The sequence below is a fragment of the Coturnix japonica genome, chromosome Z (genome assembly GCF_001577835.2).
Source record: "Coturnix japonica isolate 7356 chromosome Z, Coturnix japonica 2.1, whole genome shotgun sequence".
Lineage (NCBI taxonomy): Eukaryota > Metazoa > Chordata > Aves > Galliformes > Phasianidae > Coturnix > Coturnix japonica.
The window spans coordinates 3,227,938-3,241,150 of NC_029547.1; the positions used below are offsets into that span (position 1 = coordinate 3,227,938).

Consider the following 13,213-nt stretch of genomic DNA (forward strand, 5'->3'; position numbering starts at 1 on the left):
CGGAGGGGGACCTCCCCTGCTGCATCTTGAGGCCGTTCCCTCTGGTCCCATCACTCTTACCTGGGAGCAGAGGCCGACCCCCACCTCGCTACAGCCTCCTTTCAAGGAGTTACATGAAGTGAGGCCTCCCCTGAGCCTTCTCCGGACTGAAGCATGGGACTCTTCTTCCAGACCCTTTCCTGCCCCGTTGCCCCCATGTCTTTCTTGCAGTGAGGAGCCCAGAGGTGCACACAGTACACTTTTCATGTCATCACCGCTGCAGATAGTACTTTATGCTATCTTGAGGGCTTTAAATTCCTTATGAAGAGGAAGAACGCTGGAGTTGCGGGTGACAGCGATGTCAACTGAAGTGCATCGGCAGCAATGCGCACAGCATCTGCTAGAAACAGGGGGAGCTGGAAGCCATTGTGCAGCAGGCAAACCATGACTTGGTTGCCATCACTCCCACATGTTTATTGCTACAATGGAGGGCTATATGCTCTTTGGAGGGGATAGGCAAGGAAGGAGGAGTGGTGGCATGGCTCTCTATGTTAGAGAGTATTTTGATGTTGTTGAGCTTGGGGCTGGGAATGATAAGGTTGAGTCTGAAGAGTGAGCAAAGCCTCAAAATGGTGGTAAGGTACCACTTTGCTATAGAAAGGGAAAGGGGAACTTCACAGAAACCAAGACAAAGGGTAACTGTAGATAGTTTACATTTAAAAGGGCAGGGAAAAGGGGAATTACAGACCCTTAGTCAAATGAAACCAGAGAAGAGGGCAATAAGAATAAGAAGAAACTGTCCAGAGACCTCTGACAAGAAGAAGGATTAGATACCCCCGGGCAAGATGATGCTGACGTGGGAGAAGGATAGCAGCAGATAACACCAAGAAGAAAACAGAAGAAGAATTTCACCCCAAAACAACGGCAAGGGTCGCGGGGAATGGGGTCAGGGGGAATGAGGGAATGGGGTTGTGAGGAATGGGGCCATAGGGAATGTAATGAATATGTAATCAAACTGAGGAGGAGACTATTGATTATGTGTTAGCTTGACCTATATCTGTAACACACTTTTCTCCTTATGGTGTGCAAGTTTGGAGGAGCTATCCCCCTTGCACCCGGCGCTGCGCAACACTGGAATAAACATACCTGCTTTATAACACATCTCTGGATTATAGAGTTTGATTCCACAAGTCACTACTACTGACCTTCATGGCCACATGGACACGCTGCTGGCTTGTATTCAGATGGCAGTAAACTGACACCCCTAGATTCTCTTCCTCCATCCAGCTTTCCAGCCACTCTACACCAAAACGGGCGTACCTACTTTGGTAAATTTAAAAGGAGAACTGGCTTCAACAGATGAAGAGAAAGCTGAGGTGCTGAATGAGTTCTTCACCTCGGTCTTCACTGGTGTCCAGGATTCTAGTCTTTTTCATGTCCCTAGGCCCTGCATCCCCAAACCTGTATGTGGGGACCAAGGAGTTAAATCCCTCCCCATGGTAAGAGCAGAGCAAGTCTGAGAGTGCCTCCTTAGACTGAAGGAGTAGAAGTCTATGGGGCCAGATGGCGTGCATCGCAGGGTCCTGAAGGAGCTGGCTGAGGTGGTTGCCAAGCTGCTCTCCATCATATTTGAGAAGTTGTGGCTGACAGGTGAGGTCCCGGACTGGAGGAAGGGTCCCGTCACTCCCATATACAAGAAGGGGAGCAGTGAGGACCCGGGGAACTACAGGCCAGTGAGTCTCACTTCCGCGCCTTGGAAGATTATGGAACAGATCCTCCTGGACAACATGCTTGATCACATAAAGAATGAGCACGTGATCTGAGACAGCTAGCACGGCTTCACCAGGGGAAGGTCATGCTTAACTAATCTTGTGGCCTTCTATGATGGAGTGACGGCGTTGGTGGATGAAGGGAAGGCGACTGATGTCATTTACCTGGACCTGAGCAAGGCCTTTGACATCCTCATCTCCAAATTGGAGGGAAGTGGATTTGATGGGTGGACAACTCGATGGATAAGCAATTGGTTGAAAGGCCACAGACAGGGTGGTGGTCAATGGCTCTATGTCCAGGTGGAGGCCAGTAATGAGCGGTGTCCCCCAAGGGTCTGTCTTGGGACCGGTGCTCTTTAACATCTTTATTAATGACATCAATGAGGGAACTGAGTGCACCCTCAGCAAGTTTGCTGACGACACCAAGCTGAGTGGTGTGAGGGACCTTGACAGGCTGGAAAGCTGGGCTCGGGTGAACCTAATGAGGTACAACACAGCAAAGTGCAAGGTTTTGCACTTGGGCTGGAAGAACCCCAGGCACGCGTACAGGCTGGGAGGAGTGGTCCTTGAGAGTAGCTCGGCAGAGAAAGACCTGGGGGTCCTGATAGATGAGAGACTTAACATGAGCTAGCAGCGCGCTCTAGCAGCTCGAAAAGCAAATGGGATCCTGGGCTCCATCAGGAGAGGGGTGGTCAGCAGAGATAGGGAGGTGATTGTCCCTCTCTACTCAGCTCTTGTGAGGCCCCATCTGGAGTACTGTGTGCAGGTGTGGAACCCTCAGTACAAAAAAGATATGGAGATTTTGGAAAGGGTCCAGAGGAGGGCCATGAAGATGATCAGGGGGCTGGAGCACCTCCCCTATGAGGACAGGCTGAGGGAGTTGGGCTTGTTCAGCCTTGAGAAAAGAAGGCTGTGGTGTGACCGCACTGCAGCCTTTCAGTACCTGAAGGGTACCCATAATCAAGAGGGAAGTAAACACTTTGAAAGGGCTGATAATAGCAAGACATGGGGAAATGGTTTTAAGTTGAAGGAGGGAAGATTTAGGTTGGATGTTAGGGGGAAGTTCTTCACTAGGAGAGTGGTTAGGCCCTGGAACAGGCTGCCCAGGGACAATGTGAATGCCCCGTCCTTGGATGTGTTCAAGGCCAGGTTGGACGGGGCCCTGGGCAACCTGATCTAGTAACTGTGTATAAAGTGGAATAAACATACCTGCTTTATAACCCATCTCTGGATTATAGAGTTTGATTCCGCAAGTCAGTAGCCTTACTTATATCAGAAATAATATAGTCAGCAGGATAAAAGAGGTGACTGTCCCTCTGTACTCAACACTGGTGAAGATGCAACTTTGATACTAATCTCAGATTTTTATTCATCACTTTAAAATGTCATGGCCCTGAAGTGCATCCAAAGAAGGGCAACAGTTCCCAAAGAATCTGGGACAGAAGTCTTTAAGAGTAGAAAAGTGTAGAAGAGTGAACTGGGGTATTTTAGACTTGAAGAGGCTCAGGACAGATCTTATATAATATAACTATTATATTATTTTGTACATATAGTTTATTGTTATAATTATGAAACCTTCCTTAGGCCATAATATGAAGTTGTAGAATCATAGAATCACAGAATCCTTCAGGTTGAAAATGACCTTCAAATGTTATCCTGTCCAGCTTCCCTGCAATGAACAGGGACACCACAGCTAAATCAGGTTGACACAGCATGGCCTTGAAATTCTCTGGGGATGGGGCTCAACCAAATATCTCTGCAGCCTGTTCCTGTGCCTCACCACAGGCACTGTGAAAGACCTTTTCCTTATAGAACATAGGATCATAGAATTGCTCAGGTTGGAAAACACCTTCAAGATCATCAAGTCCAACCACAATCTAACCAAACTGCGCTAACTCTAACAACCCTCTGCTAAATCATTTCCCTGAGCACCATATGCAAAGAGTTTTTAAACACATTCAGGGATGGTGACTCAACCACCTCCCTGGGGTGCCTGTTCCAGTGTTATACAGCCATTTTCTGTAGAGAAGTTTTTCCTGATATCCAACCTAAACTTCCCCTCACTCAACTTGAGGCCATTTCCCCTCATCTTGTCACCTGTTACCAGTGAGAAGAGACCAACCCTACTCTCACTACAATTGTATTTGAGGTATTTGAAGAGAGCAGTAAGGTCTCCCCTCAGCCTCCTCTTCTCCAGACTAAACAGCCCCAGTTCCTTCAGTCACTCCTCATAGGACATATTCTACAAGCCCTATACAAGCCTTGTTGCCCTTTGTCTATCTCCAGTTTATAGGAGGGAGGCAAGGGTCTTTGATATATGTATACCTGGCATGAGATTAAGAAACAACAGTCCAAATGTTGGTCCAACTAGTTTATTAAAGTCCTAGCCATTTAGGGAGATGGGGAAGGGAAGGTAGGCAATAGGAAAGGTAGGAAATATAATCAAGGAGTCTCTGTAGAGGGCAAAAGGGATAGTCACCTCCGTGGGTCCAGAGAGGTACACAGTAGGTCCATTGATCTCAGGAACTCGTCTGATCACCGTGGGGAATGGGAGAAAGCCAGGAAGCTCTGCAGAAAGCCAGCCTCAGGGGTTCATCCGAAAAGGATTTCCCCTCAAGGAATTCTCCATCAAAGGTGTCTTTGGGAGTTTGTCTCCAAAGTCCTTAGTTTAGTGAGGGCCTTTTATCCCCCATTTCTGTGGGTTTTCTTCTTCTTTTCTCTCAGTTTAGTGTGACATTCCTGGCCCAACAGATGAGCCAGCAGGGAGTGGTGCCTCCATTGCCATGCACAAGCATTATTGCCTTCTGCTGTGGTCTGTTCCTTCAAGCAGCATCACTGGAAAAAGACTGCTTGTCCTGCTTCTGCTTATCTTTGCAATCATAAACAGAGGTACTGTGGCATGGTGACACCCACCATTCACCCTCCTAGATAGTTAGCATTTGCCAGTCAGAGTCTTATCACCAGAAAGGCCTCATGAAGCAAACTTTGAAACAAAAAAGAAACAGTTTTGTCTTTCACATCCTTCTTTGGACCTGCTCCAGCAACATTAATCTCCCTCTTTGAACTTGAAGCCATTTTTCCTTGTTCTATTATCACAGACACTGCTAAAAAGTCTGTCTGCCTCCTTCTTTCCTTCACTGTCTCCTTCTTTCCTGCAGACTTTTTTTACTCCTTTCCCTCCTTAATATTATATGTTCCCCAAACTGAACTGGAAGCCTAAGAATTTCCTTTCTCACTCATGATTTAGATGTATAGCCAATTACTTATGATCTAGAAGCAGACATTTGATTTCAGTCACATAATTTTTACTCAACCTTCCTATTTCTCACAGTCTTATGCATAACTTGTAAATGAAATAGAAATACCTACTCACAAAACTTACTACAATTTTATAACAAGATTAGTCACATTTTAAAAGGTGATATTCTGATATAAATGAAGATAAAGAAACTCATCTGAAACCTCCTTAAGTACATCATTACTCATTCTCCAAGGTTTGTAGAAAAGCGTCAGTGTATTTCATCTGATATTTGCAATTTATGGTAACAATTCAAAGGATGAATAAGATGTGGGTTCAAATTTCATAATATAATCCCATGACAGTAGTTATTTTCATGAGTATTCATAAAGGTATAAATAAAGATAAGAAGTCCTCTGTCTTCATTTTTCATTAGATCATTGTGAAATATTATATGTAGCTATGGATGAAGTCATTGCAGCTTCCTCACTGCTAGAGGGGAATCTTAGGTCTTCCAAAGAGCAGCTTAGACATTAGTTGAACTGACCATTACTTCTTGCTAACTGTACAAGGATCAGGATATGATTATGCCCTCGACATCTTAAGTGTTTAAAGTTCATGGAGTGAAATCAGAAGTTTTTATTCAGAATATATTCCAAACCAAAAGTATTCAGAATATCGGATGAGTACTGTTTTAATCTGCATGTTTCATATCTATTCAATTCATGTCCAAATGAAAGTATACAAGAAATTTCTCCCATGCAAAACAGGAGTACTCAAGTTCAAACATAAAATGAAAACCTGATTTTCAGAAGAAAATAAATAAATAAATAAATAAAACAACACCAATTAAAGCTAAAACTCTTAGCTACCAGCTTGAGGACTCAGAACACACGACAAGGTGTTCTTAAAACAAAATAATAATAATGATAATAAATTGTATTGATTTTTCTTCTATTATACTTCATTGAAGGTGACAGATCATCCTTTTTTTAGCTTGCAGTTGTATTGCAGAAGTATACAATAGATATTTTGCAAACTGATTCATGGTCTATAATATTTCTACTGTTGCACTTTCAGGTCATTGATTACTTGTCCAGAATAAAGTTCTCATTTTGACTGATTGTATCTTTTCGATGGACCAAAAGATTTAAAAGTAAGGATGGAAAAATTAAAATGCCTGCAATTTGGGAAGAGAGAAATGCCTTTTTTTTTCCGATTTTGAGGATAAATTTTGATGTTGGTACCTACACCCCTGAGCATTATTTATCCAACAAAAGTTTGCTAATACAGGAGGCAGTCTGGGATGGCTTCCACAAATTAAAGCATTCAGAAGTCTTTATGTTGCAAAAGTGTCAGGTTTATTCAGCACAATACTAACAACTATCTCCTGTCTTATCCTTGCCTAGCGCTCCTTATCTACCTCAGATTCCAGTGCCACATTTGACGTTAAACTCATTCAATTTGAACTACAGCTTTAGCCCTATATTTGCCCACATCATATGCATTAATTTTATCCCTTAAGAAGCAAAATACCTTTTATATTGTGATATTACTAAAGTATTTGAAAACATCAGGGTGTCATGTTTTCACAACACATCATTTGTAAATTGTTTGACGGTTATTTCCCCCATCATTATTTATCATATATTACTCCTCAAAAAGTGGGAAGAAAAAAAAACCAAAAAAAAAACCAAACACAACAACAACAAAAAAAAGAGTTTATTTTCTGTTAACAAGGTCTAATAAGACGTCTCTTGATAAATGACAGAATATGAATCAGAGTATATCACACATTGTGAAACATTTTCCCGTTGTAAAAGTGCCACAAATAATAGTTCTATCAGCTTTATTGGATACTGGCTATTACTAGAGTTGCCTAGGCACATATGGTAAATAAATCTCTTGGAGCAACCATCAGACTCAGTATATCTGTAAAATATGAGTCCTTAATCTTTCTGTGCCCATTTTTTGGTGGGTAAGCTGTAGACTCAAAATAAGACTGTTCATAATAATAGTAAATACCATGAACAAAGGGCACCCTTAGTAAGTTTGCATATGACACCAAACTGGGAGGAAGAACTGATCTGTCTGGGGGCAGTAAAGACCTGCAGAGATATCTGGATGGGCTGCATAGTTGGACAGAGATCAGTGGGATCAAGTTCTACAAGACAAGTGTCTGGACTTCAGTCACAACAACTCCAGGCAACACTATAGGCTTGGGGCAGAGTGACTGGAAGACTGTGTATTCAAAATAGACACGGGGGTGTTAGCCTACACTCAACCGAACATGAGACAGCGGTGTGTCCAGGTGGCCAAGAAGGCCAGTGGCATCCTGGATTTTATCAGAAATAGCGCTGCTGATAGGAGACGGGAAGTAATCTTCAGATTGTGCTCAGCTCTAGTGAGACCATACCTCAAGTAGTGGTATTTAGTTTAATGCATCCAGACTGATCACCATAACTTTCTTGATCATCTTGTAATAGCAGATGTCTACTGATGCAAAGAAGATTGTGGCCATGGTGAAGGAGGAGAATAAATCACTGCTACTGTTGCTGTGAAATTTGTGCTTCGGAGATATTTGGGAATATATCCAAGACCAGTCACATACTGCTATTATTAGAATAAAATCAGGTATAGCGGTAACAAAATCCACATGCTGGTGCATCAAAATAAAGATTGAGAAAATGAGATCTTGGTCTCAAGCACCCATATTAATAGTCAACATTCATAAATTTAATTAAAAACAAAAGTGAAGCAGGAGAGTCGATGTAATCCACAGGGAGTCAGGAGAGCTACTTATTATTTTCAGACTTTTATTTGAGTTGAATATGACATTTCTTCTTTGTCTCTTTCTGCATTACATACCTCTTTTCTTTTGCTTCTGTAGCTTGAGTCCGCTGATCTCTAGGATCTGTCTGATAATGCAGTACAAAACATACAGTGGAGTACAAAAATCTAGCTTGGCACCAGCCAGAGTAGCTAGATAAATTCTGTAATAAAAGATCTTCCCATTTTCAAATGTCGCTCCACTTTAGTATCCAGTTATTTTTAGTTCTCATTTACTGGAGTTTCTATGTTCCTATTTTTTGTTCTAGAATAGATTCAATATTTCTACTGGGTCAAATAGAGATATCTGCATTTTTCATCACCTTATAAAATATCTGTCACCCTAGAGAAAGACAGTTATTACAGGGAGAGACTTAAAGATCTCATCCTGTTTGCCTGATTTAAAAGACACCTGAGCAGTGGTTTGATTTCAGGTTTTAAATTCCTCAAGGGACATAGAAGTGAGGGAAACATCTATGCTAATGTTTATTACATACAGCAAAACAAACAAACAAACAACAACAACAACAAAAGCAATGTGCTTCAGAGATAAATTCAATTACAGGTAAAGAACATTTATATTTGTAAAGAGACCAAGTATTTTCTGTAAAGCATCCCCTCTATAGGAGGTTGCTGCAGAAGCAGAAATTCTCCTCTCGTCTCCTTTCTTCCAAGGTTGTATGCTTGGATACTCTGATTTGGACATGCGGGGTTTTTGTTTTGTTTTGTTTTGTTTTGTCTTAACACAAGACACCGAATGAGAGAAGAAACTGAATGAAACTCTATTCTCTGTTATGTGTCACAGGAGGTCTGATTAGTTGAGTTAATTGCCCCTTAAAATCTATAACTTTATAAAATGTAATTTTTCTACTTAAAGGATATTCTATAGATTATGAGTGTGCTTGAGACAGGGATATTCAGGAAAATAGTGAAGAAGATATGCCTGTTGGCATCTCTGTTACTTGGCAACTTTGAACAGATGCATCAATAATAAATAAATAGTTGCAATATAAAGGATAATGATTCTAAAACTGAGAAAGGTTTGATCGTTGAAAGAGCTAGTTGCTAGCATTATTAGTATTATTGTTATTTCTGTATGCACAGAAATAGAGTTCAAATAATAGTGTATTTGCCTTTGTGGGAGAGAGAGGCTTTTTCTTTGAGGAAGACATCTCCAAATCTTACAATAGCAGAGAACCTTAACCTAACTAGCTATAGAAAATGGGTAATTGTGAATTTATTTCAGAGACAAAGGAGTAGCTTGCTTTATACCAGTCAAATTGTTCATAAAACACATTTTGATGTCTTCTTTGGCTGATAACCACAATTATGTACAATCAGAAATAAAGGGCAACATTTTCTATATTAGCAGAATCAGTTTCAGATATGAATAACTTTTAAAATACTCTTATTGTCTTCTATTCTTGTGTTCCTTGCCTGTATTTACCTAGGAAGTGGAAAAATAGGCAAATGAAAACATTATTTAGAAGAATGCATCACACATTGCTCACAAAATAAAAAGAATATATACAGCAAAGATGAAACCTCTCCCGATAGAAGATAAAGTATTGCTACCAAATTGCTTCTATTATTTTCCTTATCCTTTTCCTTTCTCCTTTTCCTTTTCCTCTCCTCCCCTCCCCTTCCCTCCCATGCTCTTTTCTTTTTCTTTCACTGTCTTTTTTCTTCTTCCCCTCCCTTCCCCTCCCCTCCCCTCCCCTCCCCTTTTTCTTTTTTCATTTCCATTTTTTTTAAAATTTCTTTTTTATTTCTTTTCTTTTTCTTTTTTTTTTTTTTTCATGTATAGCCCTACAAGGAAAAGGGCAGATATGAATGAATGTCTTTCTGACCTTTGTTTGGCTAATTAGGTTTTCTTTCAGTGACTGATGACTGTCATTGATTTTAAAGTGATTCTGAGAGTGATGTATGTGTGATATGAAGCTTGATTTTCAGTGGTACTTCTTACTGGTCTAACTCTAATTCTTACAGTTCAGAAACAGAATGCTGGTAGTCGAAGAGTTAAGTCACTAATGAGTAAATGTAAGGGGAAAAAAAAAACTACAGCAGATGTTGAAGATTCATTTAGAGGACATGTCTTATTCAAAAGTAAATAAAAAATAAGGATAAAAAGTAAAGATTATAACCTGTAGTACTTGTCAGTGATTTGTTTAAAAATATATTTTATTTATATATGTGTTTAATTATTTATTTATTTATTCCAGACCCTTGCAGTAGTTTTGAAAGTATCAGTTAGTCATGGAGACGAAATTGAAAGTAAGATAGTACACTTGAGATACATGCTGAATTTCTATGTCAGAAATTAACAAGCATTCTGATGATACTTTCACAAAGGTGAATTCACATTGCATGAGTTTGAGCTACGCTATTCAGAAGCTATAGTATTCTGAAGGATAGTTAGACCTATTAGTTTTATCAGTATGCTAGTTCTTAGCACAAAATTAAATAAATTTTATTACTGAGGCAATAGTAGTCAGGTTGATCAGCCTGGATATTTATGAATCTCTAAACCATATAGAAGAGCGTCATAGAGTGAGGACTGACAAAGAGATTATATTGTCCTAGTAATGACTGCGCGTTTTAAACTTATCTTTCTAAAGATGTAAGTACATCTATGTTTCATGAAAGCAACAAAATTCACTTAAATTTCAGTACTAGAGCAATTTGGAGAAATACCGTGAATACTTTCTGGCATGTTTTGCCAATGCAGTTCAGTCCCAAGCATATGCTAATAGTTACTAAACTCTTCCTACATTCTTCCTAGAATTTACCCATGTCTACCAAATTCTGCCAGAAGAGGCTTATTTCATGGTGCCTGTGACCGGTGCAAAATAAAGACCACTTAGTGAGCGGTAGGGCAGGTACAATATTCAACCCACCAACTGAATAAATAAATGGGGAGTAATTAAATGGGGAGCCCTTTTTTAACTGCATAGGAATACAGGTGTGACAATAGTCTGTTCTCTTCTGTGTTTATAATTATGGCTGGAATATTCAATTTAATAACATAAAATTTAATAATTTCATTAACTATATTGACAATACGGATGAAAAATATACCTATTCCTCATTAAACCTGTGTGCTTTGTATAGTTATCACTGTATTTGAAGGAATTATAAGATTAGACTGTAAAACAGGCTGATATAAAACTGTAATTGAATAATTGCAGTGTGCTTTGAGCTTAATAGGAGATATTCTCTATATCCTATATAGTATGGAGAAATAATAGAGAACAAAACAGTGAAATATCCTCTGATTATGCATTTACTTATTAATTTATTAACTCTAACAAAAATTAAAAAAAAAGAATCAAATTAAACATCATCAGTATTTAAATTCATTATATCTTAGAAAAATGTAGTCTAGTTGTGGTCCAATTACAGCTGATGCTGTGACAAAAACATAGACTAATTCTATCTTTAAATCACTTAAAGAGTAGCTATTTGCTTTATCTGTTTTTTCATTCAGCCTTCTTTTATTTCCTATGTTGTTTGATGGAACTCAGAATATTCTCTTGAGAATTACATTACAACTGTGTTGCCATAGGCAAACAAACAAAGTAGAGATGCTTAAGGGAGATAAAAAATAAATACTAATATTTTGGGGATGTATTAAATAAAAACAAAATATCAGAAGCCACATTCAGTGTGTGTGTGTATGTGTGAAAAGTTCCCCAATATAAGGCTCAGTTACAGTTTTAAACACAGATATTTCATTTCCACAGGTTTTAGTGCTTGGGAATGTGAAAAAGTAGTTTCTGACAGATTGCCCAGAGCATGTATCTGATCTTTCCAACTGCTGCCTCTATGGTTCACTGAGAGGAGATCATAAGGCCTGAGGTTGGCAGGTGGCAAAGCAAAATACACAAACTAAAGGGTTGTCTTTCACAGTTTGTTTGTGTTTTTTTCCTCTCTCTTTTCCCCTTCCCCTTCCCCCCACCCCCACCCCCACCCCTTATCTCAAACTTCCAACAATTCAGCCTGTTCAAATCCCCATCTGTTCTATGCTTGTCTCCAAAAACACACTTAGAAGTAATCATGCACAGTTAATTCATACTGAAACTCCGATCCATTGGATTACTGGACATATAACCCTACTGTTGACCAGCATAGGTCATGATCCAGAGCACTTATGTGCTGGGAGCTGCAGGAAAGGTGATTAACAGAGAGAGGTATCTGGAACAGCTCAACTCCTTGGCTCCTTTCCATGAAGCATTTAGAGATTGTCAACTTGGCATTTTCAAATGTGGCGTATCTAAGAACTCATTATATCCCCTTTAATAAAAATAGGGACAATAATCCAGTGTTATCCTTTTCTGAGTTACATTCTGCATAACTGCAGCTGATAGGTTAGTCTAGATGGGCCAACATAGATGTCTGATTTACTGGCTAAATAATTCTGACAGTTGGATTGCAGGCTTATCAATACATACATGCTTAAATTTAAATAAGACTTATGAAAGGAGTTTAGTTCTGACCCTGACAGTTGGAAATGGATCTATCTACTAAGAATATTAGGTATTACAATTAAATTTGCTAAACTTAGCATTTTCACTTATCATGTAGGCATAAAAATGCAGGAATATACTAACATAATTTGCTGATAACACAATGTAGCAATGTTTTCTCTCTGGTAGAGACAGGGTTATTGTAGAGGAAAAGCTGTGTGACCCAGAGGAATGATAGAAGTGGAATTAAATATAATTGCAAATAGCGCAAGGCCCTTAAGAACTAATAGAAACAGCCTTTGTTATAACATACCAACTGAAAGGCAGCAGGGAAAGTCTTCTATGTATCAGCCATTTACAGGATGATGTAAACCACAAATCTGAAGCAATTGTGCATAAAATAGATCTCACCTCAAGAGATATTTGGAGCGATACAGGCAACACAGAAATGTGTATTAAAGAATATACAAGTAAAATATCTGCTAAGATTAGCTCCATTTATGGATGATGGTGGCAAATTCAAATTAGAACAGGTGCAGATAGTGTGTATCAGACTGTTCATATGTGAGGAAATTTAATAGACTTTAATTTCTTTATCCTAGATAAGTGAAAGGTGTTAAACAGTGCATACACTGCTAAACAATGATGTAGCGAATTGTGAGGAAGAACCATTTTAATGAAAAATGACTGAATAACTTGAAAAAAGTATTTTCTGGCAAGGAATTTTTCTCCATAAAAGCTAGGTGATAGTTACACATCTCATCACAGCCATTCAGTAGGAAAGAATATGCTTCTCTTCTGTTTTTGGCTGGGGCTATCTTCTGTCCTTGTCAGGAGCACCAAGGTACTGAAATAATTACAAGAATCTGTATAATTTTTTCTGAGTGTCCTCCCCAGGTACAAGGGTGCCAATTCCTCTATAACATGTGAAT

At 39.4% G+C, this 13,213-nt stretch overlaps 1 protein-coding gene across 3 annotated transcripts in view; it reads left to right on the forward strand.

Moving 5' to 3' along the window:
* The window catches only part of RIT2 (Ras like without CAAX 2), a 163,072-nt gene that overhangs the window by 132,526 nt on the left and 17,333 nt on the right, over positions 1-13,213 (forward strand). The gene's annotated exons all lie outside the window — the stretch shown is intronic.